The sequence below is a fragment of the Peromyscus leucopus genome, chromosome 5 (assembly GCF_004664715.2).
Source record: "Peromyscus leucopus breed LL Stock chromosome 5, UCI_PerLeu_2.1, whole genome shotgun sequence".
Taxonomy (NCBI): domain Eukaryota; kingdom Metazoa; phylum Chordata; class Mammalia; order Rodentia; family Cricetidae; genus Peromyscus; species Peromyscus leucopus.
Genome location: NC_051067.1, coordinates 3,416,151 through 3,442,496, shown reverse-complemented (window position 1 = coordinate 3,442,496; position 26,346 = coordinate 3,416,151). Strand labels below are relative to the sequence as shown.

The following is a 26,346-nucleotide window of genomic DNA, read 5'->3' as shown; positions in this document are numbered from 1 at the left end:
TTCGGTAAGATCTGTGTTGAACACACTGTCATACCGTGCTCAAACTGGACAAGAGACTCTTTCAAAGCCTGAAGGCTTCACATTTCTCAAGTTTGGAAGTAAGGCCCAAGTAAATTTTTTGTAATTGCCCCTTTTAAACACTGTTCAAGAATGACACACTTTTGATCACTTAAGTCCATCATTTTAACTTTTTATTCCAAAATAATCTTAAACTTGGAAGGATGTCAACATTATACAAAAGACTCACAGTGGTACTCAGGCTCACAGTACTGCACAGGCTGAGGCAGGAGACTGAGAGTATGTCTCAAAAGGATTTTAAAAGGGTAGGGGGTAGAGGAGAGAATAATGCATGTCGTTAACCAGATTCTTAATTATTTACATTTGTCCCGCTGTCTTTTTCTTTATCTATGTGTATATGTGTCTGTTTGTATGTGTATCATGTGTGTGCAGTTTCTGCAGAGGCTGGAGAGGGCATCAGATGCCTGGGAACTGGAGTTACAGACAGTTGTGAGCTGCCAAGTAGGCACTGGCAATTGAACCCGGGTCCTCTGCAAGAGCGGGTAGTGCTCAAAACTGCTGAGCATCTCTCCAGTCTCTGCCCCGTTTTCTTTATTCTTCTTTCTCCACGTGTATTCTTAAACCTTTGGAATTTGGAATTGGAAAAATAAAAATTTAAGTTCCATGTAAAAGTCCCCATACCCTTTCTCTTTAAAGGATATCATTATTAACAATTTTTTTAATACTCTCTGTAAATTTTCAGAGAAACAAATGAAATATACTAACAGGCTTTACAAATTACAAGGTGTATATGAGGCACTATCAAGAACCCAATCAAGCCAGACAGAAGCCAGTCAGTTCTACTTCCCTCACCCACAGTCTGGTGCTTTGTTTCTTTCGTACTGGAATAACTGCTGTGGGAGGCATCCACTGTCAGGCTGCAGTGGTCAGCAGCTCACCTGACTTATCGTAGGACTGGACGTAGCTGAGCTCGAAGCCCCAGTCAACACAGGAGAAACGCCTAACAGCAGTGGTCACCCATTCTGCTGTGTGGGTCACACAGGCTGAGAGACGAGGCTGCCTGTACTTCCACAGACCCAGCCAGTGGAAGTGAGCTGACACTGCTGGGTGCATTTATTTCTGTGTTCTCTGGCCCTCCATTTCTCAGCTTTTGGCTGCCCGCAGTGACCTTGTGCATCTGGAATCATGACAGATGGTGTGGTTGATGCCAGCACTAACCAGAAGCATTTCATAGAATGGACGCTGCCACAACCCTAATGACAGTGGATAGAAGAAAACAAAGCTACGCTGATAAAGCATGTGCTAAAAAACAGTGACCTCAAGAACACCCCACTCTTGGGTTCACAATGTACCTTCTCCTCCTGCAGCCACCATAGCCATGAGCTTCTCAAAGGGACCCCTACCCCAGCCTTCTCAGTCCTCACGGATGCTATGTGGGCACCCAACAGGTGTGGAGTCTGCAATGTAGTGCTGTGAGCACAAACAGACCCTCAATTCCTGGGAAGCAGGCTGAACTCACTCTCCCAAAGAGAAAGTCTCCTAAGGCCCTGGGAAGCCTCTGCCCAAACAATGTGTGACACTTCTGTTACACAATGTCTAAAACGTGGCCATGGTGCTGTTCAAGGTCAGCATTGGCCTCCGTGTCCAACCCACACCCAGAGCATACCAAAATGGTGTGAAGAGATGGATGCCGGCTGCAGTCTCTGCTTTTCTTGTTGCTGTGGCTGACAAGAGCAACTTGAGGAAGGAGGGGTTTATAGTGATTGACAGTTTGAAGACATCGTTCATTATGACAGAGCAGAACTGGAGGTGAGAGCATGAGGTAGCTGGTCACATTGTGGAGTCAGATGCCTCTGGCCTGCGTGTGTGTGGATGAGAGCAGCGTGTTGGTACCACGCTGAGCACCGCCTCTTCTCCTCCCCATCACTTCTGTGGCTATATGGTAGCACTTTGTGTTCGCTGGGTCTTATTGAGTTTGAAAATAGTTTGCTGGGGTATCCACTATCCTGTTAATTCTTCTTATTCTGGCCAACTTAGTGTAGCAGCTCAGAACAAAGACTCAGGACAAGCGCAAGGTTCAGTTCCAGCTCCTGGAAAGTGGGACAAGTCAATGGTTTTTCTTCTTTAAAAGAAGGGTCTGTGGGCTGGAAGGATGGCTCAGCAGTTACTAGCAAACACTTCTCCTGCACAGGACCTAAGTTCAGTTCTCAGCACCCACACTGAGCAGCTCACAGCCACCTGTAGCTCCAGCAGGCGCTGATACCTCCAGCCTCCATAAGCACTGGCACACATATGCACACACACAGACACACACCACACACACACACACACACACAAAAAAAATTATAAATAAAATAAATCTTTAAAAATAAAAAATAAGCCGGGCGGTGGTGGCGCACTCCTTTAATCCCAGCACTCGGGAGGCAGAGCCAGGCGGATCTCTGTGAGTTCAAGGCCAGCCTGGGCTACCAAGTGAGTTCCAGGAAAGGCGCAAAGCTACACAGAGAAACCCTGTCTCAAAAAACCAAAAAAATAAAAAATAAAAAATAAACAAAGATCTGAAGTAGCAGCCTCAGGAGAGAGACAGGAAATTAAATGGATTATGAATTTATAACCATTACTGACTTGTGTTAAATATTTACTATCCAGCCTGGCATGATGATGCATGTCTTTTTTTTTTTTTTTTTTTGGTTTTTCGAGACAGGGTTTCTCTGCGTAGTTTTGCGCCTTTCCTGGAGCTCACTTGGTAGCCCAGGCTGACCTCGAACTCACAGAGATCCGCCTGCCTCTTCCTCCCGAGTGCTGGGATTAAAGGCGTGTGCCGCCACTGCCCGGCCGATGATGCATGTCTTTAATCCCAGCTCTCAGGAGTCAAAGGCAAATGAATCTCTATAAATTCAAGATTATCCTGATCTATATAGTAAATTCTAGGACTTCCAGGGCTCCATAGTGATACCCTGTCTCAAAGAAAAAAAATCTACTGTCATTGTTACTATTACACTATATAATTTTTTAAAGCTTCCTCACTTCCCTAGCTTAAATGTTGCTGGGAAAAAGCATTAAGCAAAATTGTAAAGGGAGTACAAAGGACTGAGGCGGGGTGAGATGGTGGAGTAAATGGAGTGGGGTAGGATGGAACAGGCTGTAGAAGAGTGGGGTAGGACTGGGCAGAATAGGACAGGAAGAGATGGAATGGGTGGGATGAGATGAGGTTGGGGACTGAGGTGAGGCAGGATGGGGTGAGGTGAGAATGTGTAGGGTGGGATGGGATGGGATTTGATGAGATAGGGTGGAAATGGAGACATGGATGAACACGCCCTTCCCACATACACTCATGCTTTCACTGTTTCCAGGTCCCTGGGATGTTTGGAAATTTCCCATCCGACCATGTAACCCCTCGATTTATATATTAGAAAGGTCTCCCCATCATCCTGGACTGGAGCTTAAGTGTTAGATACAGCCTTGCAGGACATGGCCTTGTCACATTCCTCTTGACCGTGGCCTCTCCTCAGCTCTCTTCACTTCACCCTGCATTGGACACTTCCAAATGGCCACGCTGTGGTTCTCAGAGCTTCTGAGCTTGCTCCCCTCAGCTACAATCACTCACTTCCACCCACCTCCTTTCCTCAGCTTTCCCTTTCCCAGTGTTCCAGGTAAGTCTCCTTCAGAAGACTACAAAAAGTGAGCATTTTTCTAGATATGTATCTGCCAGACTGCATAGGAGACTTCCATTCCAAAATTTCCATCTCTACCAGGATCCCAGAATTTATAAAGTAGTGAAAGAGGGAAATCGGAACAAACACATTTGATGGCTTAATGCAGAAATTTAAAGTGGCAAAGGTGGCTGATGGTTCTGTGTGCTCTCCATAGCTCATTTCAGAAGTCTTCTCTGACCTCTGAGGTAACAGACACTCCGCTCCTTTAGTATTCAATGGTTTGCATTGCTCCTGCAAACCCCGGCTGGCATGCCACTTATCTTTGACATAGTATGAGGGTGGGATTCAATTTCAGTTTTTTCTATATGCACTCAGTATGCACACTGCTTACTGAATAGTCCAGTTTTCCATGGTTGTCCAATGCTATCTGTCAAAAATAAATATTTATTGCAGAGGACCTGAGTTTGGGTACTAGCACCCACATTGGATGGCTCTATCTTCTCCTGGATTCAAGGGCAGCCACTTTCATATGAACACCCACACACAAAGACACACATACAGACATGATTAAAATAATTCTCTAAAAAATAAAAACTTCAAGTTTCTATGGAACTACTCCTGGTTTATGTATTTCATTCATTTTATTATTTCAAGTAAGCTTCTCTCATTCCACAGTGTCTCTGCTTCTTGGAAAGCATGAAGATTATCTTCTTCATAAATATTACATTGGCTGTTTCTAGTATTTATCTTTGATATACATTATAAAATAAACCCTGCCAGAATTTTTGGTGAAAATGGCATTGTAAAAGCTATCCAACCACTGGCATGTCACATATGAGAGATGCCCATAGACATTATGTTTATCCATAATCATAGGTTCCTCTAAGATGCATTGACTATTAACTTCTACTGTCCCGAATGTGGCCCTATTTGGAAATGGGTCACTGACGCAGAGCAGGCCCTAATCCAATCTAACTACTGCCTATAAAATATGAAGGTGAAGGAGAAGAAATCCATGGGAAACTGAAGGCAGAGACTAGAGACAACCAGCCACAGCCAAAAAACTCTAAGTTGGCAGCTGCTTCCAGAAATCATCGATAGGAAGAGACAAGATCATATCCAGAACAGAATTTCTTGACTAACTTGGCCTTGTGGCCACTTCAGGACCCCAGCTCCCAGAACCATGGGAGAATAAGCTTGTGCGTTTCATCCATCTAGAGCGCTTTATCCTAACAGCTCTCAGGAAGGGACACAACCCTATTGAGCAGAATTTGCTGACATGCTTTAATAGTGCTGTCCAGTCTTCTCTATAAAAGTTTTACAAATTTTGTAGTACACTTATTTTGACATGACTCTCAATGTCCACTGCTTTATTAAAAGAGGTGATATGTGTATCAATCATCTGTCAAGAAAATTTGCTTACATTTCTTTATTCTAATGATTTGTTATTGAGAAGTTCTTCTAAGTAACAAGGAATCCCTATACATTTCTTTTTGTGTGAATATTGGTCCATTTCCTTCATGCTCTTTTTTGTATAGGCTCAAATGTTCAGCACCACACTGGAGAACATAGATATCTCTGCCATTTTTATCATCTCAAAGGAAACAGCACTGGGCATAAACACTGACAAGATACTTATAGGTAATGTTCCTCTCCTATTCTTAAATTAATATTGCTAAATACTAGAAAATGCTTCTTCAAATATAAAAATTACAAGTCCTGGTCTGGAGAGATGGTTCAGCAGTAAAGAGCACTTGCTTCTCTTCCAGAGGTCCACAGTTCAGTTCCCAGCACCCATGTTAGGCAACTCACAGCTTCCTGTAACTCCAGCTCCACAGAATCTGATGCCTTCTGACACACACATAAATAAATAAATAAATAAATAAATAAATAAATAAATAAATAAATAAATAAATAAAATAAGATTAAACTTTTTTTGTAAATTGGCAAGTCCACCTTTAATCTGTCTATACAGATTGTTATACTAATTTATTTTCTTCTTAACTCAATTTTTATTTCTAAAACAAACCCAACTTGCTCACTGGAGGAGCTACTTCCTAACATTTTGTGTAGGATTTCTGCCTGCTATCATCACTTTGGTCTGTGATATCCTCATCAGCTAATTGCTCCCTTCATATTACCTTTGGGAATTATGGTATCTTTGTTGGAATCTGATGTCTTCTTGAGATCAGGACTTCTTAACATTGACTCCTCCTTTCAAATTATTTTAGAATTATCAAGATTTTCGATGTCATTTTTGGAAATGATCTCACAAGTGTTCATGTGCATTCCCTGGTCTTCCACATAGAAGGCTTTCCAGGGCAATTATTTCTTTGATCCACGAGGGATTTCAAACGTATCGTAACTTCTAAACACAGAGAGCTATTCTTGACTTGCCAGCTTTGTGAGGTCCAGTGCAGAAAACTGAAAGCATGGCTGGGCAGGAAGGACTTTACCAGCCCTCCTCAGCACTGCCTCTCATCTCTCCTGCTCCTTGTGAAATGTTTGTGGAGCCGTGGCAGGAGGGTGTACTAAGCAGGTTTGTGCATTATGATATCTACAGGAACATCCTTCAGTGCTCTGAACTGGTGTGTGCTGGCCACTCTGTTGGGTCCAGGGGCAAATGCCATGTGACACCTGCTTGTTCCAGGAACAACGTAGCAGCAGACCCGACACCAGGTCCATGACCTGCCAGCTGAAGCTCCTAGCACTGTCACAGATCTCAGCATGCCTCCCTCGCAGAAATTCTCCACGTCATCACTAAGCACCTGTGTGTTATCTTTTTGCCATCTGTATCCCCTTTGGGCTATCAGCTCTGAATTTGAGGAAGCTCTTGTTGCCCGTCCCCAGCTCCCGGCATCCAGCTCTGTCCCTGCCAGTGCAGGTGTTTTAGATGTGTAAGGGAATGAAGGGAGGAGTGACTGAAATAATCACATATTCCTTCCATTGCCAAATAAACAGCAGAGTTCACATCAAGAAAAGCATTCAAATATCCCAGTCATGATAATCACCACAAATGGAATAAATACCAGCTCCATAGCAGGAACTGCTATAAATACTTAGGTATGTTTTTCTCATTTTGTGCATTTCTTTTAGATGGTTCTGATTACAGATGAGGAAATCTGAGACAGCTAGACTCAAGAGCTTGCCAAGGTCACAGATCCTGGATTCAGATCCAGACATGTGGACCACAGAACTGCTTCCCTTTGCCACATACTGATAGTCTTTCCAGAGGAGTAAATTAAAGCTGAATAAAATAAGAATACAAAGAGAAAGACGCTGACAAAGTCAGCGATGAGGTCGTTCTTACAGAGCAGGTTGTGGCCATTTCTAGCTGGGTTTGTAGCAAATGCCTATGCACACACTCTCAGCAGCCTCTAAGAACAAAACCTCGGGCCAGAGAGAGTATCTGTTTAAGAGACAAAGCAATATGCCATCATGCATTCAGCAGAACAAATTCTAGATCAATCTAGATCTTGAGCTAAAGCTGTTTGGGGACCATAATGATCAAGGATAGCCTCCTCCAGAGAAAGATCTGCCTGAGAAAGTGGGCTCTATAAGCGCCAGGCCACACACCATCCTCCTAGCTGAGAAGAGGAGAGGCCATCAAGCAAGGGAGAGATTAGAGTTCATACCTATCAACCTACCCAGCAGAAAAATATTGTGGGTTGTCTTGTGATTGACATGGGAAGCTAACAGCTCCAGAAATCATGGTTCTTGCCCTTTGCCTTCCATTCCAACTGGTCTCCTGTACTGTGAAATTATACATTTATATTTGAAGCCATTCAATTTGTTACGATGGCAGCAGAAGTCTAAAGCACTCCATAACTTCTATTTGCAACCAAAGTTCTATTATTTGCACATGGCAACCTCTGCTTGCTTCTGTAAGGGCTAAAGTTTTAAGTTTTAATTGCTGTGTTTAAGAGATCTAGAAAACAAAAATGCCTCTAACCTTTAAGTTCCACTTGCCCAAGGACAGGTAACTTTCTGGGATGCTGGCGGGTGTTGTTCATGTACAGTAACAAGCCATGTGTTTTCACTTCAGTAAACAAGGTTGGTTGCTATTGTTTTACATTGTCACAGCAGCCGTGCCTGAATCTACTGTTATTTCAGCTACTTCCCCATTGCTCAGATCAAGGCCCTTTGGGACTTTATCATCCAGCAAGAATTGCCTGTGCCTCTGCAGCCAAATGTAGTGGGTTTTGTTTGTTTGTTTGTTTGTTTGTTTATCAAAGTCTCTGTCATTCTATTTTACCAATAAAGACTTGAGAGTCAGATACTGGGGTGAAAACCTGTTAGCTCACAGAGGCTGAGAAGCAATAAGCTGACCTTCCTCCTTCGCTGGTAACCCAGCTAGAGAGCTTCTCTTCTGTCATCCCTAACCAGAGGAGACGCCAAACTCAAAGCCCCTCCCTACTGCTTGTCATGCATTGACAGGACCCAAATACTCTTCCATTGGGGAAGAAGCAAGACATTATCCACCTGGTCTGTCTGTTTGGGTCTGTGTTTTCCATTGTGTCTGTAAGGTTTACGGCAAACATGGGAACTGAGATGGATGTGGGTCAGACTCAACTGAATGTGAACGATGGCCAGTTGAAGGGTGGCCACAGCATGTTCTGTTTCTGACTGGTCGCCTTTGGCTGTGTGAGCTTTTTGTGTTCTGTGTTTATTGGTTTTGTTTCTGCTGTCTCTGCTGCTGCCAGCCTGCCAACCATGACAGACAACATCTCTTGCCATGGCTGCTTTGATGGCCAGGGCTCAGAATTTATATCTGAGCTTTCTGGTCACTGGGTTCAGTTTAGGAGGGATTTAAATGTCTTTGAGTGTGGATAATATTAAAGTTGTTTTATGCTATTCTACTTTATCAAAAAACTGGCTCTAGAATTGGGTTATGGCTCACTTTCTCTAGACTCAAGCATGCTTATGTAAGTTTCCTCCATGACCTGTGACAGACAGCCCACCTTACTCTATAACAGGGTAAAGAGAACAAGGAAAAACAGCCAAACACAAAAAACAAACAAAAATAAAACTGTTGGTTTTATTTAACTGTCTAAAACTTTTGCTAAGATATAAATCTTATCTTAAGATTTGTAAGGCTATTATGTGAATTATGTGCACTTTTTGTATCTCAAGATTTGTAAGTTTAGTGGGTATGCTTAAAAATCTGTAATATCTGTGATAACAAAGTTAACTTAAAACTTGTAACACAGGAGGTTGGTAGTTAAAAATCTATACATAAGTCATCTTAAAGGAAGCATGTGGCATGATGCCATCTTGGGATACAAGCAACATATAGCTTGCATCTTAGCTTCTGTCCCCCATTGGAATGGAGGCCAACCCAAGGCTGGTAGCAATCTTTGCTAAAATTGGAGCGGATGGATATCAGGTGACTTTACCTCCATCTTGATTAAAGGTGACCACAAGCCAACCAAGGAGACAATAACAGGTCTCCGAGGTATTTTCAATTAGGATGGATTTTTGTATGATAATTCCTGTCCTGAAAGTAAAGCCACAAAAACAAGGTTTATGAAAGATAAGATTTTAAAACAATGCTTGTTTAGTAAGGTATAAAAGCTGCACCTCCATGCATTCATACACAAGAATGTTCCTTATCCTGGCAGCCAAACTTTGTAATGTAAGAGTCACCCAAATAGTATTGGTTTTAAAGGCATGAAGGTGTAGTTGAAGTTTTTCTGGTCCCACCTGGCTCCCACGGCCCCGTGGTCCTGCAGTTGCTCAGACCCAGATGAATACACAGAGGCTTATATCCATTAGCTCAGGCTTATTACTGACTAGTTCTTACACCTAAATTAACCCATAATTCTTATTTATGTTTAGCCACATGGCTTGGTACCTTTTCTCAGTTCTGCCTTCTCATCTTGCTTCCTCTGTGTCTGGCTGGTGACTCCTGACTCAGCCTTCCTCTTCCCAGAATTCTCCTTGTCTGTTTATCCCATTTGTACTTCCTTCCTGACTACTGGCCAATCAGCATTTTACTTATCAACCAATCAAAGCAACACACATTCACAAGATACAGAACAACATTCCCAACATGAAGGGTCAGGAAGAGCAGCTGAAACTTGGCACTTTGTATCAGGTCTAGAGTTGCTAAACAGAGCCCAGTCACAATGGGGAACCCCAGCAGTTTTGGAGATGCCAGTGTCATGTGATAGTCACCAGAAACACCAGCTGCAATGATATGGAGCCGACTGGGCCCTGGAAAACAGGCTGTGTATGCTTCCAAGGCCAGAGCCAGAGAGGTGACCCAAACCCCTTGGGGAAGCACAGAGGATTGTGAGTGAACCCCAGTACTGGGTTGTTTGCACTGTGGAAGCTTGGTTTGCCTTGTCCAGACTGTGGCTGTGTCCTATTTCTTCTCTCTTGAAGAAAAAAAAAATGGTACTTTTAAAGGGGTACTTTATTTTTGATATTGCAGGAACCCACCATTGAGAGATTTTAAACTTCTCTTATAGGCAGAAGTTTATGTCCCACCAGCAACTCCCAAATACCCAGCAGCTGCTTCCCAGATAATTGACTTGGAGGCTTAATATTACTTATAAATGATTGGCCGGTAGCTCAGGCTTATTACTAACTACCTCTTATACTTAAATTAACCCATAGTTCTTATCTATGTTTAGCCACATGACTTGCTACCTTTTCTCGGTATAACATTCTCATCTTGCTTCCTCTGTGTCTTTCTGGTGACTCCTGACTCTGCCCTTCTCCTTCCCAGCATTCTTAGTCTGGCTTTTCTGCCTAACTTCCTGCCCAGCTACCTGCCTGTCAGATTTTTATTAACCAATGAGAGCAACACATATTCACAGCATACAGAAGGACCATCCCACTACATTCCTTAAGAGAAAATTTTGGAATTTTAAAGAATAGCTTTTAAAAATATTTAAATTTATGAGGCTCTGGGACATTTTAAGTTTATAAAATGTTTTATATTCTGATGTCTTCATTAATATGTAATCTTAAAAAATAAATAAATAAAAGGCTAAAGAATTAGGGCTACAGCTATGAGCACTGACTATTAAACAACAGAGATTGGGATACCCCCCTCTCATGATGCAGCGAGGCAATGACCTAAGCATTCTGGCAAAGAGCCTATTGATGCTCTCTCCTTCCCTAAGGTCTACTGAGGCTAATGGAGATTGACTTAAGAATATATGTCTAACCTCTTTATTTCTGTTAACTTTGTTAAGCTTTAACCATTTTGATAAACTAAGTCATACAAAGAATTACAATATTCTATAATTGTGCACTATTAAAGGACCAGGAAAGTAAAATTGACAGTCTCCCTATGGACTGTATTTATGATTTAAAGTTTTATTTTGATACTAAAAGACCTTCAATTCAGAAATTGATATTTTTGTAGGGCTCAAACTTAACAGAGAGAAAGCTGCAAATGCTGGTCTTATAAAAGCTACTAACTTATTATAAATTGTTAAAGATGATTAAGACATGAAAGTTAATGGTCAGCCGCATCATACATGATTAAATTTTTTCATGTATTCAGAACTATACTCATAGTCATGCTAATTTCAAATATAATTAATTACAGGAATAAGCTTTACTTAGCCTCCTGTATATGTTTTCAAGGTTAAGTCTGAAGCAAGTAACTAAAAACAAGTAAAGTTTGTTTAAAATCAGGTACACTTAGTAGATTATGGTCCTCAAATTCTTCAGAGATCTATTAAATGTGGCATTTAAAGTGTTTAATAAAAAGCTTCCCATTATAGAGAGAAACACCCACTCCTAGCATGAACCTTAAGGTCTCCAAAGAAGACAGATGGAACACCATGACTCCACCTGGATTGTGGTAATGCTAACCACTGGACTAAACTGCCCCATGCTTTGCCTGCCCAGGGCTCTGCTCAAGCTGTGGACACTTTTGGGTTGGCTGCTCTACTCTGCCTGGTCAAAGTAAGGTCAGTTTTTCAAAGTTTCTTCTCCACAGGAAAATCAGAACCGGGTCTGACAGCTGAAGGCTGAGCTGCTCTGTGTGGCAGCTGAAGATTAAGTGCTGTCTTGTAGGACAGACAGACTTACCACTGCCCCCAGCAAAGCCATCAAAACCATGGGAACCTAGGACAACCATCTAGGTACTGGGTAAGTCTCTGTCATTTAACTAATACATAGGTCATTTGGATTATACTTCCTGCTGTAATAGAGCCAGGCAGATCTCTGTGAGTTCGAGGCCAGCCTGGGCTACCAAGTGAGTTCCAGGAAAGGCGCAAAGCTACACAGAGAAACCCTGTCTCAAAAAACAAAAACAAAAACAAACAAAAAATTAGCCTTCTCAATCTCTGATGGCATTGACGGCTAGACTAATTGTAACTTTGTCAGTTTAACAGCAGCAGACAAGCAGCTCCTACCCACAATGCTGCAGCTACCTTGTTACTTCATTTTATATGTAGAAGTTAGGCCTTGCTTTTACTAGAGCTACCAGGTCTCCTGCCAAGAAAGTCAGACAGGTTTGCCTGGTTAACAGACTTCATATTAAAGAATAAACAGGTTTCAGATGTAACTTTTTACTGTTCCTTTTAAAAATGTGTTGTAATAATTGTTCTCAGGAATAACTACTCATGTCTCTGGTAAATGATCATATGGAAAGAAAGGTTTTAGATAAAAAAGGTTTTCAGTTTATGTAAATTCTTGAGGGTCTAAGAAAGTATTCTAAGGTATGTAAAAGTTTGAGGATGTGAAAGCTTAAGTAATTTCTGAGGGTCTCAGAGAGTGTTTTAAGGTATGTAAATACAAGTTTTAAAGGTATAAGAAAGTGATTTAAGGTAGTGAAAATGTTTCAGATTTCTTCTCCCCTCTATGCTATTGTTACACTAAGATTTCAAAGGTTCAGAGTTTTAACATTGATCAATGGAGTTCTGATAAGCTGATAGAGCAGAGACTACTATTATCACTCACAAGCTCAAGATTTCAAACTTTCTTTGGTTGTCTTCTAAGTATAGACTTAAAGGTGCTTCTCATCAGGCTAAAGACATCTCTGTCCAGTATATATTACCCCATGCCTCTGGACAGAGAAAAGAATGTTCATGCTTTTTAACCTAAAGCCATAGCTTTTGCTATGATTTGAAGGCATGAGGCTATTCCAGCTGTTTTAAATTCACCTGTTTGCTGCTTTGTCTACAATGTGGATTTTAGTACATATTACAAACAGTGGTAATACTTATATATCTAAAACTTTAATCTCTTTTTTAAAACTAATAAATTCATGTATGCTTCAGGGAGTTATAAGACTTGGTTCTGCTTCCCACAAGTTAAACAGACTCCTGATAAGTACAGCCTAAGTTTCACCACCTGCCTATTTCTGAGGGTGCCCTCTCTCTCCTCTTCCCCCCCCTCCCTCCCCCTCTCTCCCTCTCTCCCTCTCTCTCCCTCCCCCTCTCTCCCTCTCTCCCTCTCTCCCCCTCTCCTTCCCCTCTCCCCTGGTCTTGGGCATCCTCCTTTCCCCAACCACCAGGACTATGGGACGAAAAGTTCCAAATGTAAGATTTTCCTTTAGGTTCTAAACTTTAACTTCTGTTCCTAGTCTATATCTGTCTCAGCAGATTCCCACTTGGCTGACAGATACCATCCAGGAATTAGCTGCTAACTACAAACTGTTCCAAATGGCTATGGGCTCTGAACTTGCTGAAAGCTTATTTGAATCAATCCAGCTGATGTGAAGGCTCTCTGTCTCTTCAGCTGCATCAGCAAACCAGATGCTTCTGATGAATGCCCCATTGCCTGAACCCCCTCCTAGCTTTTGGCTAGCATTCAAGCCCTCCTGGGTCCTGACAGTGATGTCCTAATTTCAGCAGGAAGTAGTTACAGAAGAGTATATAGCGCCCTTATCCTCTATAAACAGGCTGGAGTGTGAGGTCAAAAGGAAAGTCCCTGTCATGGGGGGGGGGTGGCTACCTATAGTACCTATTGGCATACCAGGGGGAGTACCTATTAAAACCAAGTAGACTCAGATCAATAGGTAGATTTAGTAACTGAAGTTACAATATTACAGGGCACTTGACCTGCTTTATATAGAACAAGGTGGTTTTTGAATGGCTTTAAGAGAAAAGTGTTGTTTCTGTACAAAACCACTTTGGAATTGTCTTAGTTGGAGTTTCTATTGCTATGAAGAGATACCATGACAATGGTAACTCTTACAAAGGAAAACGTTTAATTGGGGCTGGCTTACAGTTCAGGGGTTCAGTCCATTGTCGTTATGGTGGGAAATGTAGTGGGAAGCAGACAGATATGGTGCTAGAGAGGTAGCTGAAAGTTCTATATCCAGATCTGAAGGCAGCAAGCAGAGACTGTGTGACACACTGAGCCTAGATTGAGCATCTGAAGCCCCAAAGGTCACCACTAGTGATGCACTTCCTCCAACGAGGCCACACTTCCCAATAGTACCACCCCCATGGGCCTATGGGGCATTTTCTTTCAAACCACCATAGAAATCATTGATTACTGGAAAAAAAACCATTGCAGAAAAAAGGGGACTCAAAATAAAAGACTAGTTCCTATTCTCATAGTAACTCTGATATCAGCCATCACAGGGTCTTTGGCCTTTCTGCTTCTGCTAATCATTAATGACTTAAGTGGATACATAAATTCCCATCTGGTTACCATTAAGATGATGGCTATTAGATCTCAATATACACAGGTATCCAAAACAGAGTCAAGGATTTGACTCAAGATACAACTCACGTAGGGAATGTAAGAGTTAAAGTTATATTTTAATTTTAATTACTGTGCTTAAGAAACCCATAAAACAAAATTGCCTCTAACCTGTAAGGCTGGAATGCTGGAGCTATTCATGTAAGATAACAAGCTGTGTATTTTCAAGTAAGTAAAAATCAGGTTGGTTGCCCCAGCTACATAGGATGTACTTGATCACATGTAGGCAGGAGGTATATCAGGATGTATGCTTGCCCCGATGTAGTGGGTAGCCATTCCAGCTTTGATCTGGAAGTTTCAACCCCCATTGAGGCTTCAGTAACTGTCATGCTTACAAGGTGGGGCTAAGAGAGGACCCTGAAGACCTGAGATCCGGATGTGCCGGCTCTCTTGGTTCCTGGACCCTGGACCCTGGAGGTAGACCAAGCAGAGTTCTCCAGAGAACACCGCCGAACTGTGCCATACCTTTCCCAGACCCTGTAAACTATCCCTTCATTTGTAAGTTACCCCCCAAAATAAACCTCCCTTTTAACTACGTGGAGTGGCCTAAATAATTTCACCAATACCCCCAGCTGTACAAAAGCAGAAAGTACATAATCTTGTGGGGTTTACCTTTATACACGCATAGATGGAACTAATGTAATTTACAGCCATTCTGTGGGAATCCTAGGTATGATCTAGCCAGTGTCCATTGTCCTGGCCAGTATTTTATAATACTTGCTTCCAATTTGGCTCAAAACTTGTGATAGTGATCTTATTCTTGCCCAATGGAATTAACACTTCAAACAGGGGCCAATTGCAAATGGTGGAAGCTTACAGTTGTCACAAACAGCTAGGTCAAACCTGTGGTAATAGTGTATCAATGTATTGTGCACCCTAATAAACTTATCTGGGGTTAGAGAACAGAACAGCCACTAGATACAGAGGCCAGAAAATGGTGGCACTCACGCCTTTAATCCTAGCATTCCAGAGGCAGAGATCTGCCTGGATCTCTGTGAGTTCAAAGCCACACTGGAAACAGCCAGGCATGGTAACAAGAGCCTTTAATCCCAGGAAGTGATGGCAGGAAGCAGAAAGGTATTTAAGGTGTGAGGACCAGGAACTAAAGCTGGTTAAGCTTTCAGCTTTTGAGCAGCACAGTTCAGTTGAGATCCATTTGGATAAGAATTCAGAGGCTTCCAGTCTGAGGAAACAGGATCAGCTGAGGAACTGGCAAGGTGAGGTAGCTGTGGCTTGTTCTGCTTCTCTGATCTTTCAGCATTGACCCCAGTACCTGACTCCAGGTTTATTTTTATTAACAAGACCTTTTAAAATTCGTGTGACACAAACCCAAGCTTGCTTGGCATGGGATGTCAAACTAGCAGCAAGGAGACCTGGAGTGCCACAGAGACCAGCAGCGTGCCTGAGGAGAAGAAGACGCCAACTGTGTTTTGCTGAACACAGAGTGAAAGATAACCAAAGCCCTTCTGAAACTGCCTGGTCCATTTTAACATGAGCCATTTATCTGATGGACAGTTAGAAAACTCTTGTCCTCCTATGTCTGCTCCCTCCTTGCTCACCCAACCCCTCCCCCCACTACCTGGAGATCTGCTGGCTTCTGGAGAAACCCCGACTCTCTCAGCCCAGGTCAAACAAGCTGACCTTGCTGAACCTTCATTCTGTCTTCTATAAAATGGAATAATAAATACGAGTAAGCCATAAAGCTGCTGTAAGAGGTTAAATGAGATAATAGATACAGAGGAAAAATAGCAGGGGGCATCCAGGAAGCCTTGTTGTGAAGTATTATTTTCATTAATCATCTTTATCCTACAATTCAAATCAAAAAGGCTGTATTAGCCTGTGTGTCATCCTCCCTCTCTGATGGTTCTGTCTGAAATCCAATCAACCTAATTGTGAAAACTCTCCCACGTTCATGTGCACTGAGCATGTGCAGAGGTTTGCCCTTGTTACTCCCTAAGCAACACAATGCCATTGCTTATATAACATTTGATCTTGAAAGGATATGGAGGATGAGAGTGGTTATATGCAGTATTACACCATTTGTGTGAAAGACTTGAGCATACAGACACTGATACCCTTGGGGGCCTTGGGACCTTCCCCAGGGATGCCAAGGGACCACTCTGCTTCTCCATGACAGAAGCTCATATCAGGAGCATCAACACCAGAGGTATTATTTCAAGCTTGCTTTTCCTATAACTGTGAAACAATGGGTCATTTCCCCAGGTATTGTTCACTCAGTTATATTTATTGATTGCTAACAGTGTGTCAGAAACCATAAGGTCCTCCCAGCAGATAGAAGAGGGGCAGGAAATGTTTACTAGATAAACAAAGGAGAAAAGGAAGAAAGAAAGGAGGGACCTCCCCACAAATGGCTGCCTGGATACGATCACAGATGCCATTGGAACACTGAGGGTAGTAGTCCCTCTCCTCCCCTCCCCTCCCCTCCCCTCCCCTCCCCTCCCCTCCCCTCCCCTTCAATCCTCCCCACTCCAGCCTGGCACTGCCTACCTGAAGAGTCTCTGGCTTTACCCCTTCTTCTGTGTTCCTGTTTGGCTTCCTATCAGTAAATTCCAACAAAGGAGCAGTCATTAGAACACATCTTCTTTGTACTCATACAGTTGGGGGTTACAAACCATGTCCCAAAGAACACCCCACATGCCTGGGGAAAGTAGCTTTACCTTGTTGTTGCAGCCAGGGATTCACTTCACTATATAACAGGGCCATTCTCAACTCAAGAAAGATTTTGCACATGCACTGCTGGCCTTGACCAAAAGACGGCTTCAGCACTCGGGGCGACTCTGGGGACAGGCTAACTCTGCCTCCGTCTTTGTCTCCATGCAGTAGCAATCTGTTAGTTGTCATCTTTGTATTGTCAACTTAACACCAGCTAGAGTCATCAGAGGAAGGAGCCTTCTTGAGATCCAGCTGTAGGGCATATTCTCATTTAGTGACCAATGGGAGAAGGCCCAGTCCATGGTGAGAGGTGCCATCCCTGGGCTGGTGATCCTGGGTTCTATTAAAAAAAAAAAAAAAAGCAGGCTGAGCAAGCCGGGGCAGCAAGCCAGTAAGCAGCACTTCTCCATGGCCTCTGCATCAGCTCCTGACTCCAGGACCTGCCCTGTTTGAGTTCCTGTCCTGACTTCCTTCAGTGATGAGCAGCAATGCTGAAGTGTAAGCCAGATAAACCCTTCCCTCCCCAATGTGCTTTTGGTCATGGTGTTTCATTTCAGCAATAGAAACCCTAAGACAATCTTCAATATCCATTCTCTGTTGTTTTGGACACTTGGGACATGACCTTTCTTCTACATGTGACTTTTGAAGACTATACCTCCAGTCTCAGAAATAGGTCAAATGTCACTAACCTGAGCATCAAGGCACTTAATCCACAGAGCCACGGAGTGAGTGAGAGAAGCTACCTGACTCACTTTGGCTGGCCAGAATACATGCCAGGACTACGTAGGTGAGTCCAGAAGGAAGCATTCTGCTCTTTGCTATTTTTGATGAGGTAGGAAACAGTGAGCCTGGATTATCCCTTGCTGGGGTGGGTACAGGATTCTGCCTAAAAGAATAAATAATCCCAGGAGCAGAGAGATCTGAACCATAGGAACCTTGATGATTACACTGGAGAGCCTGGATCTACCTAGGGTTTCAGAAATAATCAGTACATTCCCTCCATCCAAGGAGCTTAGAGGACTGTGAGTACCATGGATACTTCCTTCCACAATGCAGTCGGGCTGAATTGGTGCCTTCACACAGAGAAGCAGCTCCCTGCAGGGACAGGAACCCATTTAGAGAAACAGAAGAAAGAGGCTGGGGATTGGGTAAGGTTGTGCAGGCAGGATTAGACGGCACAATTCAAGAAGTACCAGCTTTGTCCAGGGAACAGGGGATGTGAAGCCAGTGGGACACTGAACAGAGGGCTGTAAGTGGACAGAGTTTAAGAAATAGGTGGGGCCCAAGGCAGAAGGAAGCTGGAGACAGACCAGCAGCCCTCTTAAGGGCACCTTCAGCCAAGGCAGCTGCAGGGCAGTGTTTGCTCCCAAGTCCCTTTGTCCCCATTCTACTTTGAGCAATACCCAGGACTTTGGGGTCCTTGAGTCAAAAGCAGCAAGAGACTGCTCACTCACTCACTCACTCACTCACTCACTCACTCACTCACTCACAGCAAGGTTAACAAAAACATGGTTCTTGGAGAATTAGAAACAAGGTGGAGTTTTTGTTTTGTGTTGTTTTTATTTTCTTTCCTTTTTTTGCTGGAATTAGTTATAGCCAGTCTTTCTTATTCCCATATCCCTGGTAACTCCAGGGCCAGGGTGGGGGAGGAGCCACAAATCCTAGGGCCCATCCCCAACAGCCACGCTCAGATACGAATCATTTTTCATTTGGTCTCAAGTCATTTTTAAAGGCCTGTTTTTCATTAGGAAGGTAACTCGAGAATCCCTGAGGGAACGGGCGGGGGGGGGGGGGGGGGGGGGGGGGGGGGGGGGAGGGCGGTCCACACCAGGCAGAAGAGAGCTGGCTTTCCCTTCTGACTCAGGCTTGCTTTTTCCCTGGCTTTTACATTTTACTGAGACAAAAGAAAGAGAGGGATGGGGAGAAAGAGAGGGAGGGAAGGAAGAAATCGCACCTAAATCTCAGATTCCACAGAATTTTTATCAGTTCTCTGTGTTTGCTTACACGTTTTCATAAAACGGGCACATTCAGAAGGCCCTAGCTCTTTGCCCACACAAGTGTCTGTCACGGGTTGAAATGTGTCCCAGGTGTGGCTCCTTCAGCATTCCATGGGCACATGGCTCTCATTACACTGTCCCCAAGGGCTTGAAAGCATGCTCTTGCGCCTCCCCCAGACAGCCACAACTGAGAACTGGCAGATGCCAACTGGAAGGGCACTGTTGGAAAACCAGACCTGGAGATGAAGGCCCTCCAAGTCATCTCCTACCCCACCATGCCCCTTCCCTGGATCTACTGATTACTGGACACAGAGATGCCATAGCACAAGAGAGCCAAGCCCCATGGAGGGGCCCACATCTTCTGGGGCCCACATCACTGTCTGACTCACACCACTTCACAGTGAGAGTATTTGGACTTTGAAAAGACTTTCATTTGATGATCCTTTCTCTGAAAGGATATTTATAGTAAGCAGAGAACTGAAGTTAGAGATGGCTCAAAGCTTGCTGCTCTTCCAGAGGACTTGAGTTTGGTTGCCAGTACTCACATCAGAAGTCTCACAACTTCAGCTCCAGGGGATCCAGCACCCTCTTCTGGCATCCACAGGTACTGTGTGCACCTGCACAAACACACAGATGCACATGCACACACATAAAGATGAAAATACATCTTAGTGATTCTATTTCCCCTTGCAATGAGGGGAAGAGAAGCCTGAGACTGAGGAAGCAGCCAACCACAGGAAAGAGCCTTAACAAAGGATGCTTTGGGGTGACTGGGGGAAGGTTCTTTTCCTCCTGCTGCTTCAGCTTTCCCATCTGGAAAATTGAAGGTTAAACCAAGGGACCCCTCAACTGCCTCCACTATTGAAATAATAAAGTTCTCCTTTTTGAACACAAGTCCTTAAAAAAAACTATAAGCTTAAATGTAGGTTAATTATACATCCTTTATCCAAAAATGTGCCAGAATAGAAAACGGCATTGCAGCTGAGCACAGCTAATCCAAAATATCTGAATTCCAGAGTGTTCCAAACTATGCAAATATCAGAGGGTCATGCTGGTGCTCAGAAAGTCTTGGGTTTGGAGTTTATTGAATTTCAGATATTCATATCAGGGCTGGTCATCTTTATCATTCCAGTTATTACAAAGAGAAACTAGAATCTTCCACTGGTCATCAATAAAGATAAGCCACCGTTAGATGGGAATGTGGAAATGCTTCACCATGTGCGGCACAAGGAATACCAATTGAAATTGTCCTTCTCTCTTGGCTTTCTCAAAGAATCAGTCATGAGAAAACATTCTTACAAAACACAAGCTTGTGGGAGATGGTGATATCATTTCCTTTCTTAACGTTAGACTTGAGACCAGACCCAGAAGCAGCAGCAAACAGAACTGAGAAGGAATGACATTTGCATCTGTGACCAGAGGCCTGCCTGCCCTGGCTGTCCTATGCCTGAGAATTTCAAAAGAGGCTTCTGGTAGAGCCACCAGCGCCCAGGGGAACCAATGGTGATCCCCACAACATTCAGCCCCCTTTTTGGCTAAGATATCTGCAAAGACAAGAAAGGAGATTAGGATGTGGGGCTGGCATGGACATCCAGCTGTGTGAGTTCACAGACAAGTCCATTATTTTAATTTTTACTGGACAAGTATAAATAATATTCACAGTATGCAATGTGATGTTTTGACATGTGTATACATTGTAGTATGAGTAAATCAAAATAATTAACGTATCATTGTATCATATACTTATGAGAAGAACATTTAAAATCTAGGCAACAATTTCCACATATATTATAAATTAGTATCAGCAGTTGTCATTGTGTTGTACAATAGACCCTTGGAACTTATTCTTAATGGAAACATTGTACCTTTTAACCAGTGTGCCCCTATTTCCCACAGGCCACACCATCCCCAGCCCAGCCCCTAGTAACCGCCCTGCTCTTCTTTGCTTCTGTGGGCTTGAGATCTTCAGATAAATGCACACAAATCATATCCGATGGTCTCTGTCCATGCCTATTGTGTTAGCTATTTCTCTGTGGTCACGATAAAACACCATGGCTAAGGCAACTGACAGAAAACAGAGGTTATTTTGGCTTACGCTTCCTGAGGGATAGAGTCTGTCACAGCAGGGGGATGTGGAAGCAAGCAGCAGCCCTGACAGTGGAAGCAGGAAGCTGAGGGCTCACGTCTTGAAGAGCAAGCACAAAACAAATAGCAAACTGGAATGCCCTAAGTCTTCAAAGTCTCCAACTCTGCCCCCAGTGACGTGCTTCTTCTAGCAAGGGCACACCTCCTAAACCTTCCTACACAGTGGCACCAACTGGGGACCAGGTGTTCAAACATCAGAGCTTAAGGTGGATATTCTCCCTCAAGCAGCCACATCTTAGTTGACTGAGCGTCTGGGGCTCATCCACGCTGTAACAGATGGTGGGATCCCTTCTTTGAGGCTGTATGCATGTTCCATTTCTCCTTGATCAGTCGATGCACACAGACTGGCCCATGTCTTGGCTGTTGTAGACAGTGCTGCCATGAACTTGGAGGGCTTTGTCTTTAGCACCTTGATTTCATTTCCTCTGATACCTGAGTTTAATCCACACCTCTGGGGTGGTTAATTTTGTGCAGAAGGCCAGAGAAAATGACAAAGACCTGAAAGACACCAGGTTATATGCTGCGGTAAACTCACAGAAAAGCAGCTGTTGGGCCAAGGACACCTTGAGGTCAGACAGTGTGGAGATGGAATCCAAGGACTGGCTATGCTGGAGTCCTGGTTCCAGTGAGAACCAGACTGCTAACTTCAGACCCTAACTGGTCTCCACTGGGAGTTGGGGCAGGTCCCTATCAAAGCTTCTAGGACATGGAACTTGGAGTCACTGAAAAAGACTGAGAACGGAGAACTCTGACCCTGCTATGTGCACTCCTCAAAGCCTGTGACGCCAGCCCTGCTACATACTCAGCTTGCCTGACTGCTGGCTGGTTTATTCCCACCTGGGAACCTGGGCTCTTGTCTAGCCCACCTGTGTTTAGCTCTCCCCTTCCCAGACTTGTCACTTTATAAAGCCAGGGGCAGGCGGCAGAATCCACCATTTTATTAGCAAATGAAAGTCTACATCTCTTGGCTTCAGCTTCACCTCCAACCTCTGTCAATCACATAGTGAATCCTATGTGGTCCAGGCAGGGCAGAATCTTCCCACATTGGGCCAACTCCAGAAATACTATTTTCATTTCAGTCAGTTTCTAAACACATTTGACATTACCAGTAGAGATATGGGTCTACGTCACACACACTTTCCATCAGATGCATCCTAGTGAGGGTGTAACAAGGTGTGGTAAATGCTTCACACTGCGAGGAAGCCCTTGGCCAACAATCAGATCCAAAGCAGCCACACACACACACACACACACACACACACACACACTCAGTTAGGACAGACTGACTTCTAACACCATACATAAGCTCTGCCTCTTAGTGTTTAGATGAGTCTATCTCTTTTTCAAGCATCTCAGACAGGTCAAGAGTTAAAGAATTTCCCAGGCAGATTCATATTCTGAGACTCAACATTCACTGGAAGAGGTGGAGAAAAAGGAAGAAGAGGAACAAGAAGAGAAGGAGAAGGAAGAAAAGGAGGAGAAGGAGAAAGAAGAGGAAGACTATCAAAATAGTTTAAAACTGAGGATAAGGGGATAGAGAGGTGGCTCCATTGTTAAAAGCACTGGACCTGGGTTCAATTCCCAGCACCTACAAAGTGACTGGCAACCGCCTGTAATTCCAGCTCCAGTGGACCCAGTGCCTTGCCCTGGCTTCATCTAGCACCCAGTGTGGTGGTATTGTGTTCCCCAAAATATTGTGCACCCTAATAAACTTATCTGGGGTAGAGAACAGAACAGCAACTAGATATAGAGGCCAGAAAATGGTGGCACTCACGCCTTTAATCCTAGCCTTCTGGAGGCATGGATCTCTGAGTTCAAGGCCACACTGGAAATAGCCAGGCATGGTGACTCACACCTTTAATCCCAAGAAGTGAGCCTTTAATTCCAGGGAGTGATGGCAGAAAGCAGAAAGGTATATAAGGTGTGAGGACCAGAAACTAGAAGCTTTTGGCTGGTTAAGCTTTTAGGTTTTTGAGCACCACAGTTCAGCTGAGATCCATTTTGGATATGAGGACTCAGAGGCTTCCAGTCTGAGGAAACAGGATCAGCTGAGGAACTGTTGAGGTGTGGTAGCTGTGGCTTGTTCTGCTTCTCTGATCTTCCAACATTCACCCCAATAACTGGCCTCAGGTTTATTTTTATTAATAAGAACTTTTAAGATTCCTACAACAACCCGGTGTCAGTCTCCAGACAGAGAAACAAAGAATACTTACTTGTAAGGCTAAAGCTCAGAAATGGAATACAAGTTTTAAATTGAACAATAATACACAATTGATATTCTTTTTCAACCATAGAAAGTGATAACTTCACTTTGATAGGAACTGGAGTGTTCTGTAGGAGGGTGTTTGTGGCAATGAGACTAGTTAGAGCAACATCCTGGCCTCATCTGAATCTTCTACACTCACTTTCTTACACACAAACCCAGCTCTATGAGGCTGCAGACACATAGGCACACCACAACCCCAGTGGCACAGATCTCTAACGAGAAGGACAATATGAAGTCTTTGAGTCTCAGCATCATTCCCCTCCCTCTTGTGGTGGTCGTGACTCCATGGCAGACTAAATTTTTAGAGATCTTAAATGGAGAGGAAAACATGACAAAAAGGAAAAAAAGCACAGGAAATGAAACTCCTTATAGCTGCTTTTTTCTTTGTCTTGGTTTATTTATTTTTGTGATACTGGGGATGGAGCCCCAGGCCTCACACATGCTAGGCAAGCCCTCTACCACTGAGCTACATCTTTACTCTTCTTCCTTTTTCAAATCCCTCTGGACAGTTTGCTGAAGGCAACCTTTAAAAACCTGAGTTAAGAAGTTGAAGTCAGAGCAAAGCCCATCAAGGTGGCTACCCTTCCACCCGGCTTCCTTCTAAATGCACTTGAACACCCCGGGAAAGAAAACAAAAGTCCCTTGTCACTGCTTTTATTTTTGTTTCGTCCCGCTCAGTGGGAGGATGACACAGGCTTTCTTGCCAGCAGCACTCAGCAGGGCTTATGTGGATGGGATCCCTAATATGTAAGTCTTTAGGGGAGTCAAGGTGTAGACTGAAGTTTCTTAGTCCCACCCAATCCCACCTGGGCAGCAGCTGCTTTTATAGAATAATCATTCAGAGGATTAATATTAAATACAAACTGTTTGGTCTATGGCTCAGGGTTATTATTAGCTAGCTCTGACATCTTAAATTTACCCATTTCTATTAATCTTTTTTTTTTTTTTTTGCCATATGGCCGTGGTGTTACCAGTCTGCTAGCATTGTGTTCTTTGGGTGGCTGGATGGCATCTGCCTTGACTCTGCCCTTCTTTATCTGTGCTTTCCCACCTAGCTATATTCTGCCTGGCTATAGGCCAGATCAGCTTTATTTATCAACCAATGAGAGCAACACATAATCACAGTGTACAGAAAGACCATCCCACAGCAGTCAGGGGCTCCACTCCTACTAGTAAAGTTGAAGAAATCTTGCTTTCATTTTCCCAGCCTCCAAGTAGCAGAATGTAGCTTACAAGTGGTCCGTCACTTTACCTACCCAGCACTTTAGATCACAGGAGAGCCATATATAGGCCAAAGTGCAGTTGTAGCTCCTCACAGTGGCTTCAGAGACACGGGGGCAGATGAACACTGGGGGCTCACAATCACAGAGGCCACTGCTGCAGTGGGAACAAGCGCCCTCGGGAGCCTTGGTATCCACCTTCCTAGTGTAGTATCTGCCTTTGTGCAGATTTTTCTAGCTTTAGTCAAGTAAGCCTGCTTCTATTGCAATAAAGAATGCATAAATGCATCCACAGTGCAAGCACACTGGGACAGACTGCCTGGCCATATAACGATCAGAGAGAAAAAAAGGCCAGTGCTGTGGGTTGCACAGCATTCCAACTGCCTAGTTTTGTTCTTGCAGACAAAAGGCCATCATGAAAAGTGTGCAAATGAATCTTTATGCATACCTGTGAATATAACTTTATTTACAAAAACAGGTGCCCAGACACAATTGGCCAATTGTTTCCTACCCCTCAGAAAAAGGCAGCTCTGTATACCACAGTCTTGGCTTTAGGAGATAAGGACAGAAACACTACAACTTAAAAATATTAAATACCACAATTAAAAAATATTCTTTTTTTTATTTTTGTTTTATGTGTATGGGTGTTTTGTTTGCTGCGTGTATAAGTATCATGAGTTCAGTGCCTATGGGGCCCAGAAGAGGGCATCAGATCTCCTGAAACCCAAGTTATAGACATTTGTGGTCACCGTGTGGGTGCTGAGAACCGAACCCTGGTCCTCTGGAAGGGCAGCCAGTGCTCTTAACTGCTGAACCATCTCTCCAACTTTAACACATTGTATTTCTGAGTCGTTAAACTTTGGAGTCATTACTACAGCATAACTCATTCTATGCAAACTGGTACATAACATAAGCAGATACTTTCCATGTAAGTACACCAAAGTTGACTTAGTTTGATTCAATAAGGTTAGATAAACACAACGAGATTAAAAACTTCTTTATATCTTGAGATAAAAAAAAAAAAACAAAAACAAAAACAACGAAACAAATTCCATCTGTGACACAGTTTCAAATCGAGAACTGGTAACTAAAATCTCACCTAGGACACCAGTATACCTAGGACTGAAGCAGATCGGAATGGAAGCCTAGAAGAGAAGGGTCTCCAAACCTTCTTTCTCCCCACTGTGGATGCTGGGCTCTTGAGCACTCAGCTCATTGTCTGGATCTCAAGCTTTCTACATGAAAACCAAGGCTACTCAGGGAGCCAGGAGGCGTCTGGGTTTGAGAACACTGACACCCAGGAGGTTCCAGAATGACAACTGGGAACTGAAAGTTCCCTTTGAAATCAATCCTGTCTGTGGCCCGGGCATAGGGAGCTGTGGAGCAAGGACCCAGCTCTTAGGAAAGCAGGGGTTAGTTCTGAGCCCTAGGGAATCAGCTGGCCAGAGCCAGCAGAACAAAGCCTGGGGCTGCAATGTGAGTGCCGCACCCTCGCAGCTCTGCACCCTCGCCGCGCTGCACCCTCGCCACCCTGCACCCTCGCTGCCCTGCACCCTCGCTGCTCCGCACCCTCGCCGCTCCGCACCCTCGCCGCTCTGCACCCTCGCTGCCCTGCACCCTCGCCGCTCTGCACCCTCGCTGCCCTGCACCCTCGCTGCTCCGCACCCCTCCTGGAGCCCAGCACTCAGCCATTC

The 26,346-nt window shown here is 43.8% G+C and overlaps 1 long non-coding RNA gene across 1 annotated transcript; it reads right to left on the bottom strand.

Moving 5' to 3' along the window:
* Positions 1 to 554: 554 nt before the first annotated feature.
* Positions 555 to 17,358, bottom strand: LOC119087939. The gene is made up of 3 exons (XR_005091491.1): positions 17,030 to 17,358; positions 16,860 to 16,908; positions 555 to 2,108 (listed from the first exon to the last, which is right to left on the bottom strand). It is a non-coding gene; the product is annotated as an uncharacterized LOC119087939 (long non-coding RNA).
* Between the last annotated feature and the right edge of the window lie 8,988 nt (positions 17,359 to 26,346).